The following is a 13,928-nucleotide window of genomic DNA, read 5'->3' as shown; positions in this document are numbered from 1 at the left end:
ACTTTCCAATAGACTTAGTGTACTTTGTGTTAACACAGCAGTATGTATATAAAATCAGTTTCCTGAATGTAGGTTGCTGAGCTGAAAGCAGAGCTGCCAGTTGTTAAATTTAGCGCATTTAGTCCTTTCGTGCAGCGTGGACACCGCGTGGGGCGTCTGCGGCTGGTCCAGTCCGTGTGCTGTCCTCTGGTTTAGCACTAAGAGCAGCCACAGAATTGTAACCTCATGGAAAACCACGAGGTTTGGAGTGCCTTAATCTTTAACCAGTTTCCAATGAAATGGTTTAATACACACTGCTGTTTAATAAAAAAAAAAGAAACTATTATGCTCTTTCTTTTAGTTCAAACAAGAACATAAAAACAAATTCATACAAAAAGGTTAGATAGGCTTACACAGGATGGCCGGCGACAGCAGCCAGCGCTCGCTCTACTCTCTCTGACGGGGAACCAGCGGCCTACAGGAGACTGTATCTGCCTCTATTTCCAACAGACTCACGTTCAACTTTCGCTCACAAAAAGAAGCCGGGAAAATTGTATTAGTCCTTTTTTTAAAAAAAGTTAATATAAAATTATGGCAAAAAAAAAAAAAGGAACCCGAACTTTAGTAACAGCTGGAACAATCTGCAGCGGCGGCGGGAGAAGAGGTTTAATTAAGTTGATTTTCTGTGGTTGTTGGTTGTTCGCTAGTCTCACGGTGATGGAAGCTGCACATTTTTTCGAAGGGACGGAGAAGCTGCTGGAGGTTCGGTTCTCCCGGCAGCAACCTGACGCGAACCAAGGATCTGGGGATCTTCGCACTATCCCGAGATCTGGGTGGGACATACTTTTCAAGGATGTGCAATGTTCAATCATAAGTGTGACAAAAACTGACAAGCAGGAAGCTTATGTACTCAGTGAGAGTAGCATGTTTGTCTCCAAGAGACGTTTCATTTTGAAGACATGTGGTACCACCCTCTTGCTGAAAGCACTGGTTCCCCTGTTGAAGCTTGCTAGGGATTACAGTGGGTTTGACTCAATTCAAAGCTTCTTTTATTCTCGTAAGAATTTCATGAAGCCTTCTCACCAAGGGTACCCACACCGGAATTTCCAGGAAGAAATAGAGTTTCTAAATGCAATTTTCCCAAATGGAGCAGCATATTGTATGGGACGTATGAATTCTGACTGTTGGTACTTACATACTCTGGATTTCCCAGAGAGTCGAGTAGTCAGTCAGCCAGATCAGACCCTGGAAATTCTGATGAGTGAGCTTGACCCAGCAGCTATGGACCAGTTCTACATGAAAGATGGTGTTACTGCAAAGGATGTCACTCGTGAGAGTGGAATTCGTGACCTAATACCAGGTTCTGTCATTGATGCCACATTGTTCAATCCTTGTGGGTATTCAATGAATGGAATGAAATCGGATGGAACTTATTGGACTATTCACATCACTCCAGAACCAGAATTTTCTTATGTTAGCTTTGAAACAAACTTAAGTCAGACCTCCTATGATGACCTGATCAGGAAAGTTGTGGAAGTCTTCAAGCCAGGAAAATTTGTGACGACCTTGTTTGTTAATCAGAGTTCTAAATGTCGCACAGTGCTTGCTTCGCCCCAGAAGATTGAAGGCTTTAAACGTCTTGATTGCCAGAGCACTATGTTCAATGATTACAATTTTGTTTTTACCAGTTTTGCTAAGAAGCAGCAACAACAGCAGAGTTGATTAAGAAAGATGAAGAAAAAATGCAAAAAGAGAACACACATAGAAGGTGGTGGCTGCTTTCTAGATGTTAATACCGGGGGCCATGCTTTCCATAACCACCACCTTGTAGTTGCAGAAAGCCCTAGATGTAATGATAGTGTAGTCATTTTGAATTGTATGCATTATTATATCAAAGAGTTAGATATCTTGCATGAATGCTCTCTTCTGTGTTTAGGTATTCTATGCCACTCTTGCTGTGAAATTGAAGTGCATTTAGAAAAAAACTTTTACTATATGGAACTTTACAACATTTGTGAAAACAATTCAATTTGGTTTATGCACAGTGTAATATTTCTCCAGGTATCATCCAAAATTCCCCACAGACAAGGCTTTCGTCCTCATTAGGTATTGGCCTCAGCCAAACCATCTGGGACTGTTCTATTAAACTGCTGCCAGACTTTTACATCCAGTTACCTCCACTTTCTAGAACTAATTCTTTACTAATGTTATTGGAACCAATTTCTACTTCATACAGATGTTTTTTGCAACAGCAATTAAAGTTTTTTTTCCACAAGTCGGGTCCTGTTAAGAAAATGATTCCAGTCACTTATTTTGTGTATTACTATTTTAAAAGTATTGGTCCATGCATTTGTAGTCCTATAATTGATTTCTCCTCTTACCATGGTGTCTTTCCTCAAACTCTCCAAATAAAGCAATACACTGTTATCACTGTGGGCTTATATATAAATCTTATAACCCTCGTGGGGAAAGGGAGATAGTCCCTGGGTTTAATTTTGGGCTCTTTTGGATGACAGCAACAAAATAAATATCTCCAGTGTTGATTAGCAGGGAAGACCCATAGAGAATTATAGGTGGAGATTAGGGTGTACTGGCTGAGCTTTGGAAATCATATGTAATTGATTACGTATCAATCATATGTGCTCCTCAGTAAATGAAATTAGCTTCTAATTAGTACCATGCCTTTACTAACTTGCTAAGTAGTAGTATAAAAGGGTTCTTATTACTAAGTTGATTACCAGGAAGGTTTAGCATAAAGTTTGTACTAGATTGAATGAGTCAGGTCAGCTTGGATCATTGACCTTAACTTTTATTTTATCAGCCATTTCCATGAGTTTCCATTAAGTAATATACTGTAAACATTGGTTCAAAGCAGATTCAGTATCTTTTTCCATCTTGTGACTTCAAGTTCTGTGACTTTTGTGATGCATGTGAGTGTTCTGACTTCATCTGTTCCTCTGACTGTGGTCTTTTACCATGGAAGTCACAGGATCAAATGAGTGACTGCCCAGAATAAGAATCATCCAGGTTAGATAAACACCATGAAGCAAAATATATGAATGAGTGAATAAATAAGTAAAACATAACATGCAAAATTCCAAAATACTCAATGGAAAATAACTAAAATACAGGCTTTCAAGAGTTGGCATCTTATAGCTGTATTTGCAAATACTGTGGGATTTAAGCAACTGAGTCAATAGGAAAGTTGACTAAATTTTGTATTTCTTGTCCTCACAATATTTTGATAATTACTGGATTGATGCAGTGTGCTGTTTTGTTCCTTCCGTATTTATAAATGAAACACCTTTTTTTAGTGTTTCTAAACAAAATCAACTTGGTATGAAATCAAGTGGCTGGAACACTTTTGACTTATTTTAAGCATGTTGATTGAAAGTTTCATTGAAGAAGTTTTCGGTCAACATGATCAATTTGATTCTGTAATGAGCATAGCACCTAATGTTTTGAGGTGCTCTGTTTTGAGGACCAATGCTCAAAAGTGGATTTTGTTCTTGAACAGTATCCCAGTAGAGTTGATGACGTTTGTTGGCTTGAGGTCTGATTTTTTTCCTAATAGATTTAAGAATTATAATATTGAAAACCTGCACATTTGTGTAGAACACAGCCTAGAAAAATGAGAACTAGTTTGAATAGCAATCTAAATTAATCTTTAGTATGATAGATAAGGGAAAGTTTTGGTGCCATAATTTCTCCTTTCATTGGTGTTGGACTTAAATCAATTGAAATGTATTTCTGTACCACATTAAGCTTCAATAAAAATTTAATTGTCTAGTGACATCCAGAAAAAAAAAGGTTAGATAGGCAATAGGAGAAATTTCAAAAAAGAATATTAAAGGTTATCACACAGCTATTGTTGCATCAGTGTCTTGCTTACTGGAAGGAGCATTTTTGAGGCAAGAAGGGAGCTGACATGAATCGGAACATGATCATAGAGGTGGTGCTGGAGAGGCAGGATTTGATTCTGTTGTGGAGGAGGGGAGCTGACCACTGAAGTGGGTTTCTTGAAAAAAGTATCTGGGGTTGTCTGCTCAGCCTTTTTCTTTTTTTCATCATAAATGGCCTTGTAGCAGCTAATGTTCTTACTAACAGCATGGTAAACCTTTGCAAACCATTCAATGTTAGGATGTTGCTCCTTGAATTTGGCAAATCCTGCTTCAATGAGATGAAAAGCTTCAGATCATCCTTTTGTCATGAACTTTCTCAGCTCTGGATCTTCTGATTGTTGGTGATCTTATGTTTCTATCAGCTGCTTCTCTATCTACCTATGAGACAAGCCGCTAACGTAAAGATGCTGCACCAAGGAACCGCTTACACCACGTGGGTTCGTTTACATGTGCGGAAGAAACTAATTCCTAAATAACTAATTTAATTATAAATTATCCTTATGGGGAGCCTTGAGAGCCCACTCGTAAGTGTGGAATGGCTGTAAGTTGGGTCATCCCTAACCCGGGGACTGCCTGTATCCATAGCAGCATTCATTATTCATAATAGCCCAGAAGTGGAAACCACAGTTGATGAATGGATATCCATACATTGACATATTATTCAGCCATAAAAAGGAATGAAGTGAACTTTACATGCTATCACATGGATGAACCTTGAAAACATAAGTGAAAGAAGATGGTCACAAAAGACCACATAATGTATGCTTTTGTTTATATGAAATTTCCAGAATAGGCACATGCATTAAAATCAGAAAGTAGATTGGTGGCCCCCAAGGCCTGGGGTGGGGGGAGGTTGGCAAGAAATGGGGAGTAACTGCTAATGAGCATGGTGGTTTCTTTTTGGGTGTGAAAAATGTTCCATAATGGGTTATGGCAATGGTTACGCAACTCTGTAAATGTACTAGAAACCATTGAATTGCACTTTTTAAATGGGTAAAATGTAAAGCTGCTAAAACAGAAAGCCAGTAAGCCTGTGAGCCTGCCATGGTGACAGCCATCATGGGGTAAAGTGACACCTCAGCATAGTGAGGGAACAGAATGTCACGCCAGCACCCAGGAGATGGGCAAGCACCAGTAGGCACCAGAAAAAAGCAACAAAAAGAGAAAACCTTTACTGTCCAAATTGGAAGCTGCTAGCCATATTTGGTTTTAAATTTAAAGTAATTTAAATTCAATACATCTAAAACTTCAGTTCCTCAGTCATACCAGCCATGCTTTAAGTGCTCAGTTGCCACAGGTGCCTAGTGACTATCATATAGCACAAGGCAGATAGGGAATGTTTCCATCCTCACAAGTTCTACTAGACAGCACTGCTCTGGAATAATCTCTAGCCCTGCTTTTTATCTTTGTTACTTGTTTCTGGACTCATAAGTTAGTTCTCCATTTGGATGCTAGGTTTGTTCATTCCCTGGGATTAGTTTAGTTTATTTTCACACCAGCATTGATATCACTGAGGTCACGCTCGCCTCATCTGCACAGCTGATATCTATATACCTGGTCCCAAGTCAGAGGAATTAATTTCTGTCCCTGCCATAGGGAAAAGTGCATGGACTATTGGGAGTTTTACAAGTTTATACTCCTAGTCTGGCTTTACCATTTACTAACCATATAGCCTTGGGAAAATTATTGAACTATACATTCTTTTCCCCACAAAACAAGTCTTAAAAGATTAAAAATGTTAAAACCATACTAACTATTTTCTCTGATGACAATGGAATACAACAAGAAATAAGTAACAAGAGGAACCTTGAAAATTATGCAACCACATGGGAATTAAACAATATGCTACAGAATGACCAGTGGATCAATGAAGAGATCAAGAAGGAAATTTAAAAATTTTCTCAAATTAAAATGAAAACACAACATATCAAAACCTATGTGATACAGCAAAAGCAATAGTAAGAGGAAAGTTTATAGCAATTGTTAGAGCTGGAATCCGCAGGGCCGGGACAGAGAGACAGAGTCACGGAGGCTGTAATTATCAAAAGGAGTTTTATTGTCTAGCTTGGGCTAGGGTCCAAGCCAGAGAGCGCCAGCACAGTGGCCCCTGGTTGGGGCAGGGACCCCTCCCCCGTGTGCAAGTGAACCTTTATACCCAAGCTGTTTACAGGCTGATCATGCATCAGCTTTTTCCAGTGATTGGCGGGCTCCCTCCGGTCATGCATCTCACTTCATCCTGCCCTTGAGAGGCTCCTGTCTCAGTGCCGTTTCTTCTGCATCTTATTTCAACCCAAAATACATCCATAATGCCCTGCGGTCAGCAAGCAAGCAGTAAACAGAAGCTAGAAGATGGCCGCTAGCCTAATAGCCCAGTATCTTACACAATAAGTGCCGACATAAAAAAGTAGAAAGGCTTCAAATAAAAACCTAACAATGTGGCTCAAAGAACTAGAAAAACAAGCTCAAAATTAGTAGAAGAAAAGAAATAATAAAGATCAGAGCAGAAATGAAAGAAAAAATATAAAATATCAATGAAACAAAAAGTTGGTTTTCTCAAAAAGATAAACAAAATTGGCATACCTTTAGCCAGGGTGACTAAGAAAAAAAGAGAAAAGACCCAAATACATAAAATCAGAGATGGAAAAGGTGACATTACAATTAATACTGTAGAAATCCAAAGAATGATTAGAGACTACTATGAGCAACTATATGCCAATAAATTAGAAAACCTAGAAGAAATGAATAAATTCCTAGACTCTTAGGTTCCAGCTCTGGCCAGGAGAGCACGAGAGGCGCCCTCTCACCGCTGCTCCTCACAGCCGAACAGCACTCTGTGGTGTCCACGCGCCACATGTTATTAATGCACTCCTGGATGGATGGGCACTCGGGTCGCTTCCACATCTTTGCGATTGTGAATTGTGCCCTAACTGTCACCCTACCCCTTACCCAGCCCGTCTCCTCTGCCCCTGCCTGACACGCTCCTCCCCCGCCAGGCCCGTCACCCGTCCTCTGCCCCTGCCTGACCGGCTCCTTCCCGCCCGGCCTGTCACCGTCCTCGGCCCCTGCCTGACACGCTCGTCCCCGCCCGTCACCGTCCTAGGCCCCTGCCTGACCGGCTCCTCCTTCGCCTGGGCCTTCCAAGGGCTTGGTGTGGACGCTGCTTCCAGGAAGCCCTCCAGGAACCCGGCAGCAGGGCGGCCTCAGCAGTCTGGCACAGGCATCGCTAAGTCGCCTGCCGGGGACGTGCCCCGCTGTGCCGCGGGGGCCCAGCCCGGTGTCTTCCCTGAGGCCCTGGGGCTGCCGCTCCCCGAGAGGGGAGAGCCACGGAGGTGGGGACCGCGTCCTGATGGGGACGTACACGCAGCTCTCCACGTCGGATTCCGGGGCTCTCTGTCCTGCCTGAAGGCCCAGCTGGCCTGCGGGTCCTTAGAGTGGCAGAAACATCCTCAAACTGACATTGCGAGTCCGGTGGTTGTCTGCACTTGTGTGCTGGGCACCCCAGGGAGGCCCAGGGGCTGGCTGGACAACGCGGTCTGCTCGGGGGCTTCGGAGGAGCAACCGATGCCCTGTGGATTTTGGTAGCAGCGTCCGAGGTGTCTCTGAGCCCTGCGCCATGTCGGGGAGGAGGTGGGAGGGGCCGTGACCTGTAGTCCTGTTCCCGGGGTGGCACGGCATGTGGCTCCTTCCACGGGCTGCTTGGCCTGGGCTCCCTGCACCTGGGCCTCTGGAGGACTGGCCCTGTTCTTGCCAACGCTTCCTGCAGGGACCCAGAGCTGGGAGGTGGCATCTCCCAGCCCTGGGTCGGACAGAGCCCCAGCGGGCCATGCCCACAACCTCTCTCAGCACGGGTCCCCCCGAAGGCTCCTTTGGGACCAGGATTCTCCTGCGGGTGACTTTTTAAAGTCGGGCCCCTGGATGGAGGGGCACCGGGAGTAGAGGAGCCGGAAGCGGAAGGGGGTGCCCATGCGAGGGGACATTTTCAGCCCAAGCCCCAGCTTCAGCCTGATCCTCCTGGGAACCCCGGGGTGTACATCACACCTCCTGGTTGTCCCGCTCTGAGACAAGGAGCCGGGCTTCGCGTTCCCACAGCAGCCAGTCGTGGGCTGAGGACACCTGGGGCGGTGGGAACTCCCTGGCTTCTCCTTGGCTTAACATCTGGAGCTGCTTGTGAATTGTGCCGCCACACACACCCGAGTGCAGGTGTCTTCCGCACAGACTGCGGGCCTCGCTCTTCTGAATGCCACTGGCTCGCCACCCACCCACGGGTGAACCTGGTCAGGGTGCTTTCTCTCGGGGGCAGACTCTTTTCCGGGCGGGCTACCGGTGTCTCTGTTTGCTCGTTTCTTTCTTCCGTTTCGGGAAAGGCTTCCTTACTGGGTGTGGAAATCTCCTATGCCTTTCCTCGCCTATTCTGTCAGCTTTAAAATTCACTTTCAGGCCGGGCGCGGTGGCTCAAGCCTGTAATCCTAGCTCTCTGGGAGGCCAAGGCGGGCGGATTGCTCGAGGTCAGGAGTTCGAAACCAGCCTGAGCAAGAGCCAGACCCCGTCTCTACTATAAATAGAAAGAAATTAATTGGCCAACTAATAGATATAGAAAAAAATTAGCCGGGCATGGTGGTGCATGCCTGTAGTCCCAGCTACTTGGGAGGCTGAGGCAGCAGGATTGCTTGAGCCCAGGAGATTGAGGTTGCTGTGAGCTAGGCTGACGCCATGGCACTCACTCTAGCCAGGGCAACAAAGCAAGACTCTGTCTCCAAAAAAAAAAAAAAAAAAATGCCTCTTCCCTCGATTATTGCATTTTCTTTTCTCTCTCTTTTCAAGCAGATTATGGGAGTACAAGTATTGAGGTTCAATGTATTGCCCGTGCCCCCCTCCCCCCTGTTGTCTTATTTATCTCTCATGCTTTAGCAGCGTATGGTGGGGGTACCAATGTTAAGGTCGGGTACATTGCCCTCTCCCCGCCTCCCCCCTCTGGTCAGAGCTTCAAGTGCGCCCATCCCCCAGTCGGTGCGCACCCACCCCATTCCTAATGGGTGTGTATGCCCATCCCCTCCCCCCACCCGCCCGACCCCCACCCGATGAAGGTGATTCCTCCGTGTCCACTTAGGTGTCCGTGGGTTCCTACCAATTTGCCGGTGAGCACGCGCACGTGGTGCTCCTGTGTCCATTCTTGGGATACTTGGCTTACTGGAACGGGTTCCAGCTCTGGCCAGGAGAACACGAGAGGCGCCCTCTCACCGCCGTTTCTCATAGCCGAATAGCACTCCGTGGTGTACACGCGCCACATTTTATTAATCCACTCGTGGATCGATGGGCACTCGGGTTGCTTCCACCTCTTTGCAATTGTGAATTGTGCCGCCACAGACACCCGAGCGCAGGTGTCTTCTGCGTAGGCTGCGGGCCTCGCTCTTCTGAACGCCGCTGGCTCGCGACCCACGGGTGAACCTGGTCAGGGTACTTTCTCTCAGGGGCAGACTCTGATCCGGGCGGGCTACCGGTGTTTCTGTTTGCTTGTTTCTTTCTTCCGTTTCGGGAAAGGCTTCCTTGCTGGGTGTGGAAATCTCCTATGCCTTTCCTCGCCTCTTCTGTCTGCTTTAAAATTCTCTTTCAGTTGCCACCCTCACAAACGTCTTAGGAACGTCTTTACGGTGCCTTCCTTAGTGAAATGACCCTCAATGAAGCTGGAACCAAATCTCTAATCGCCCATTTTTAGCAAGTCCACACCCCAGGGTGGTTGGGGTCCAATCCAGCCCCGGCCAGGCCCAGGCCCCTTGGACTGGGCCACAGGAGGACACAGAGCAGGGTCCCGGCCCCCACGGTAGCGGTGCCGGCAGTTCTGCAAGGGCTTGGGGGGTTTCCAGAGGTAGGAGATGGAGGGGACTGATTTCTTCAGCGCCCCCCAAACCACCCCACCCCACCCCACCCATGGCACACATCCCGAGAGACGCCCCTACACTCGCTCCCCTCCCCTATGCGCTGTGCCCCAGCCCTGGTCCGGGGCGGATAGGCGGCAGCCCACCCGCAGGGCGGGGGCGCAGCTGAAAGGGGTTGTGCTGGAGGGCGGCCCCTGGGGCCAAAGGAGACCGCCCGCGCATGCGCAGTCAGCAGCGGCGCACTGGGGTTGGGGGCGGGTAGGTGAGGGAGGCGAGGCCTGGAGAGGGGGGCGGCAGGAGGTCTCCACCTTGGCGGGTCCAGCCGTGGAGGCTGGAGGCGCATCTGGTGTGTGTGTGTGTGTGTGTGTGTGTGTGTGTGTTGTGTGTGTGTGAAGACAGCCCCCCACCCCGCCGAGCCCACCACGCCCCGCACCCCAGTCCCGTGGAGACCTCGGGACCCGGCCAGCGAACTCAACAAGCCCGGCCCGGCCCCGAGTGGGTCAGCGCCCGCGCGAGGCCTGGGGCGGGAGGAGGCGCGGGGAAGCGCAGAGACGCTCGGCTTCTTGAGCGGGGCAGGGGCGCCCTCCGCCGTCTAGGGCCACACCACCCTGAACGCCCACGATCTCGTCTGGTCTCGGAAGCTAAGCAGGGTCGGGCCTGGTTAGTACTTGGATGGGAGACCGCCTGGGAATACCGGGTGCGGTAGCCTTTTTTTTTTTTTTTTTTTTTTTGCCTCTTGTTCTGTCCCCATTCGGAGAGCGGGGCGGCAGTCGGGGGGGGGGGCACCCCCACCCTCAGCGCCCGCCGCGGTGCCTGGCGCCCCAGCCCGCACCGTGGGGCCTCCTCTTGCCCCAAGCCGCAGCACCGCCGCCACGCGGCAGCATGCGTGGCACCTGGACTGTCAGGTCTCAGACCAAAGGTCTGCTCTGTGGGAACCGACACGCTGGAGGAAACCTTGAGAGTCTGAGAGGGGAGGGAGTTGCAGAAGAAGGCCGGGATGTCATTTTGAGGGAGTTGTGACCAGAACTCGTCCCATTGATTTTGGCGTTCTATGGGCTACATGTAGGAATCTTTGGTGGTGGCACCGGATGTTGGGGGATGCACAGTCACACCGAGACGTGCTCGACAGGCCTCCTTTTACTTTTCTTTTCGGAGTCATTTTTTTTTAAAAAAAATGCCTCTTGGCCCGGCGTGCTGGCTCACACCTGTAATCCTAGCACTCTGGGAGGCCGAGGTGGGCGGATTGCTCGAGGTCAGGAGTTCGAAACCAGCCTGAGCAAGAGCGAGACCCCACATCTACTATAAATAGAAGGAAATTAATTGGCCAACTAATATATATATATATATATACAAAAAGAAAATTAGCCGGGCATGGTGGCGCATGCCTGTAGTCCCAGCTACTTGGGAGGCTGAGGCAGCAGGATTGCTTGAGCCCAGGACATTGAGGTTGCTGTGAGCTAGGCTGACGCCATGGCACTCACTCTAGCCAGGGCAACAAAGCAAGACTCTGTCTCCAAAAAAAAAAAAAAATGCCTCTTACCTCGATTATTGCATTTTCTTTTCTCTCTCTTTTCAAGCAGATTATGGGAGTACAAGTGTTAAGGTTCCATGTATTGCCCGTGCGCCCCTCCCCCCTGTTGTCTTATTTATCTCTCATGCTTTAGCAGCGTATGGTGGGGGTACCAATGTTAAGGTCGGGTACGTCGCCCTCTCCCCGCCTCCCCCCTCTGGTCAGAGCTTCAAGTGTGCCCATCCCCCAGTCGGTGCGCACCCACCCCATTCCTAATGGGTGTGTATGCCCATCCCCTCCCCCCACCCGCCCGACCCCCACCCGATGAAGGTGATTCCTCTACGTCCACTCAGGTGTCCATGGGTTCCTACCAAGTTGCCGGTGAGCACGCGCACGTGGTGCTCCTGTGTCCATTCTTGGGATACTTACTTGGCTTACTGGGATGGGTTCCAGCTCTGGCCAGGAGAACATGAGAGGTGCCCTGTCACCGCTGTCCCTCATAGCTGAATAGTACTCCATGGTGTACACGCGCCACATTTTATTAATCCACTCATGGATTTATGGGCACCCGGGTCGCTTCCACAACTTTGCAATTGTGAATTGTGCCGCCACAGACACCAGATCACAGGTGTCTTTTGCATAGACTGCAGGCCTCGCTCTTCTGAATGCCGCTTGGGACCCACGGGTGAACCTCGTCAGTGTAGTTTCTCTAGCGAGCAGACTCTGAACCGGGCGGTGCGCCGGTTTGTTTGTTTGCTACTTTCTTCCTTCCATTTCGGGAAAGTCTTCTTTACTGGGTTTGGGAATTTCCTCTGCCTTTCCTCGCCTATTCTGCCAGCTTTAAAATTCTCTCTCAGTTGCCACCCTCACAAATGGATTAGGAACGTCTTTACGGTGCATTCATTAGTGAAATGACCTAAATGAATCTCAAATCCAATATCTAATCGCCCATTTTTAGCAAGTCCACACCCCAGGGTGGTTGGGGTCCAATCCACCCCCTGTCAGGCCCAGGCCCCTTGGACTGGGCCACAGGAGGACACAGAGTAGGGTCCGGGTCCCCACGGTAGGGGTGCCGGCAGTTCTCCAAGGGCTTGGTGGTTTTCCAGAGGTAGGAGACGGAGGGGACTGCTTTTTTCGGTGCCCCTGAAACCACCCCGCCCCACCCCACCCATGGCACACGTCCCGAGAGACGCCCCTACACTCGCTCCCCTCCCCCATGCGCTGTGCCCCAGCCCTGGCCCGGGCGGATATGCGACAGCCCACACTCAGGGCAAGGGGGCAGCTGGAATGGATTGTGCGGGAGAGGGGCCCCTGCGACAAAGACGAGCGCCCGCGCGTGTGCAGTCAGCAGTGGCACGCTGGGGGTGGGGGCACCCACCCCCAGCGAGGTGAGGAGAGGAGGGGGGTTGGAAGGTCTCCACCTTGGGGGGTCCACCCGTGGAGACGCATCTTGTGTGTGTGTGTGTGTGTGTGTGTGTGTGGACAGGCCCCCACCCCGCCCCACATGGCACCACCGTCCCGGGGAGCCCGTGGGACCCCGCCGGCCAAAGAACTCAACAGGGCCGGCCCGGCGCGGGGCCTGGGGCGGGAGGAGGCAGCGGGGAGGCGCAGAGAGGCTCGGCTTCTTGAGCGGGGCAGGGGCGCCCTCCGCCGTCTAGGGCCACACCACCCCGAACGCGCCCCGTCTCGTCTGATCTCCGAAGCTAAGCAGGGTCGGGCCTGGTTAGTACTTGGATGTGCAACGCCTGGGAATACCGGGTGCCCTAGGCTTTTTTTTTTTTTTTCTGCCTCTTGTTCTGTCCCCTTTCTGGGAGCGGGGCGGCGGGCCGGTGATTCACCCCCACCCTCAGCGCCCGCCGCGGTGCCTGCCGCCCCAGCCCGCACCGTGGGGCCTCCTCTTGTCCCGAGCCGGGACACCGCCGCCACGCGGCAGCAGGCGTGGCACCTGGACTGTCAGCTCTCAGACCAAAGGTCTGCTCTGTGGGAACCGACACGCTGGAGGAAGTGCTGGCTAGGGATTCTGCAAAGAACCCAACAGACAGGATTCCTGCCCTCCTTCTGGTAACAACATCCGGGGTTCCAGAGGTGGTGGCCAGGGGAAGGGCTCTCTGAGGAGGTGACAACGGAGTAGAGACCTGGATGGAGCCTTCTTGGAGGATCGTGCAGACCCGAAACTGTTGCAGGATGCTGCAGTGTCACCATGTCCTGGGCGCGGGTTAGAAATGCAAAGTCTCCAAGCCCTGACCCTGGAGCGACTGGATCAGAACCTGATCTTTAAGGAGATCCCCAGCTGATTCGTGTACCCTTGAAAGATCGAGAGGCCCCCGAGTTAAATCGCGTTTCCCCCCTCTGGGGCTTCCTAGATGGGAGGAGAGATTCCCAAGCTCCCTCGAAGTCTTGTAGATTTCATGGGGATTTCATGGGGATTTCACCATCCGCGCCCCCCAGTTTGGTTGTCACCCACACCTTTAGCCCTTTGCACCCGCTTGCCTTCTTCTCGATTCCTTTATTCTACTCGGGATTTAATTTTTTTAAACACCCCAGTTTTTTACAAAGCACGGCAGTAGAGTAAAAAACTGGAGTTTCTTTTCATACAAACTTATTTATTTGGGATTTTTTTAAATATTTCAAATTATTGATACATTCAAAGAGTCATTTTAATCT

General features: G+C 49.6%; 3 pseudogenes; all 3 read left to right on the top strand.

The window, feature by feature from the left end:
- Positions 1–653: 653 nt before the first annotated feature.
- LOC142861894 (S-adenosylmethionine decarboxylase proenzyme pseudogene) lies at positions 654–2,274 on the top strand (annotated as a pseudogene).
- An 8,070-nt stretch (positions 2,275–10,344) lies between these two features.
- Positions 10,345–10,463, top strand: LOC142862119 (uncharacterized; annotated as a pseudogene).
- Positions 10,464–12,916: 2,453 nt separating this feature from the next.
- LOC142862159 (uncharacterized) lies at positions 12,917–13,034 on the top strand (annotated as a pseudogene).
- The last annotated feature ends 894 nt before the right edge of the window (positions 13,035–13,928 follow it).

This window comes from Microcebus murinus, chromosome 18, assembly GCF_040939455.1.
Source record: "Microcebus murinus isolate Inina chromosome 18, M.murinus_Inina_mat1.0, whole genome shotgun sequence".
Taxonomy (NCBI): Eukaryota; Metazoa; Chordata; class Mammalia; order Primates; family Cheirogaleidae; genus Microcebus; species Microcebus murinus.
The sequence above is the reverse complement of the archived record's forward strand: the minus strand, read 5'-3'. Positions and strand labels throughout refer to the sequence as shown.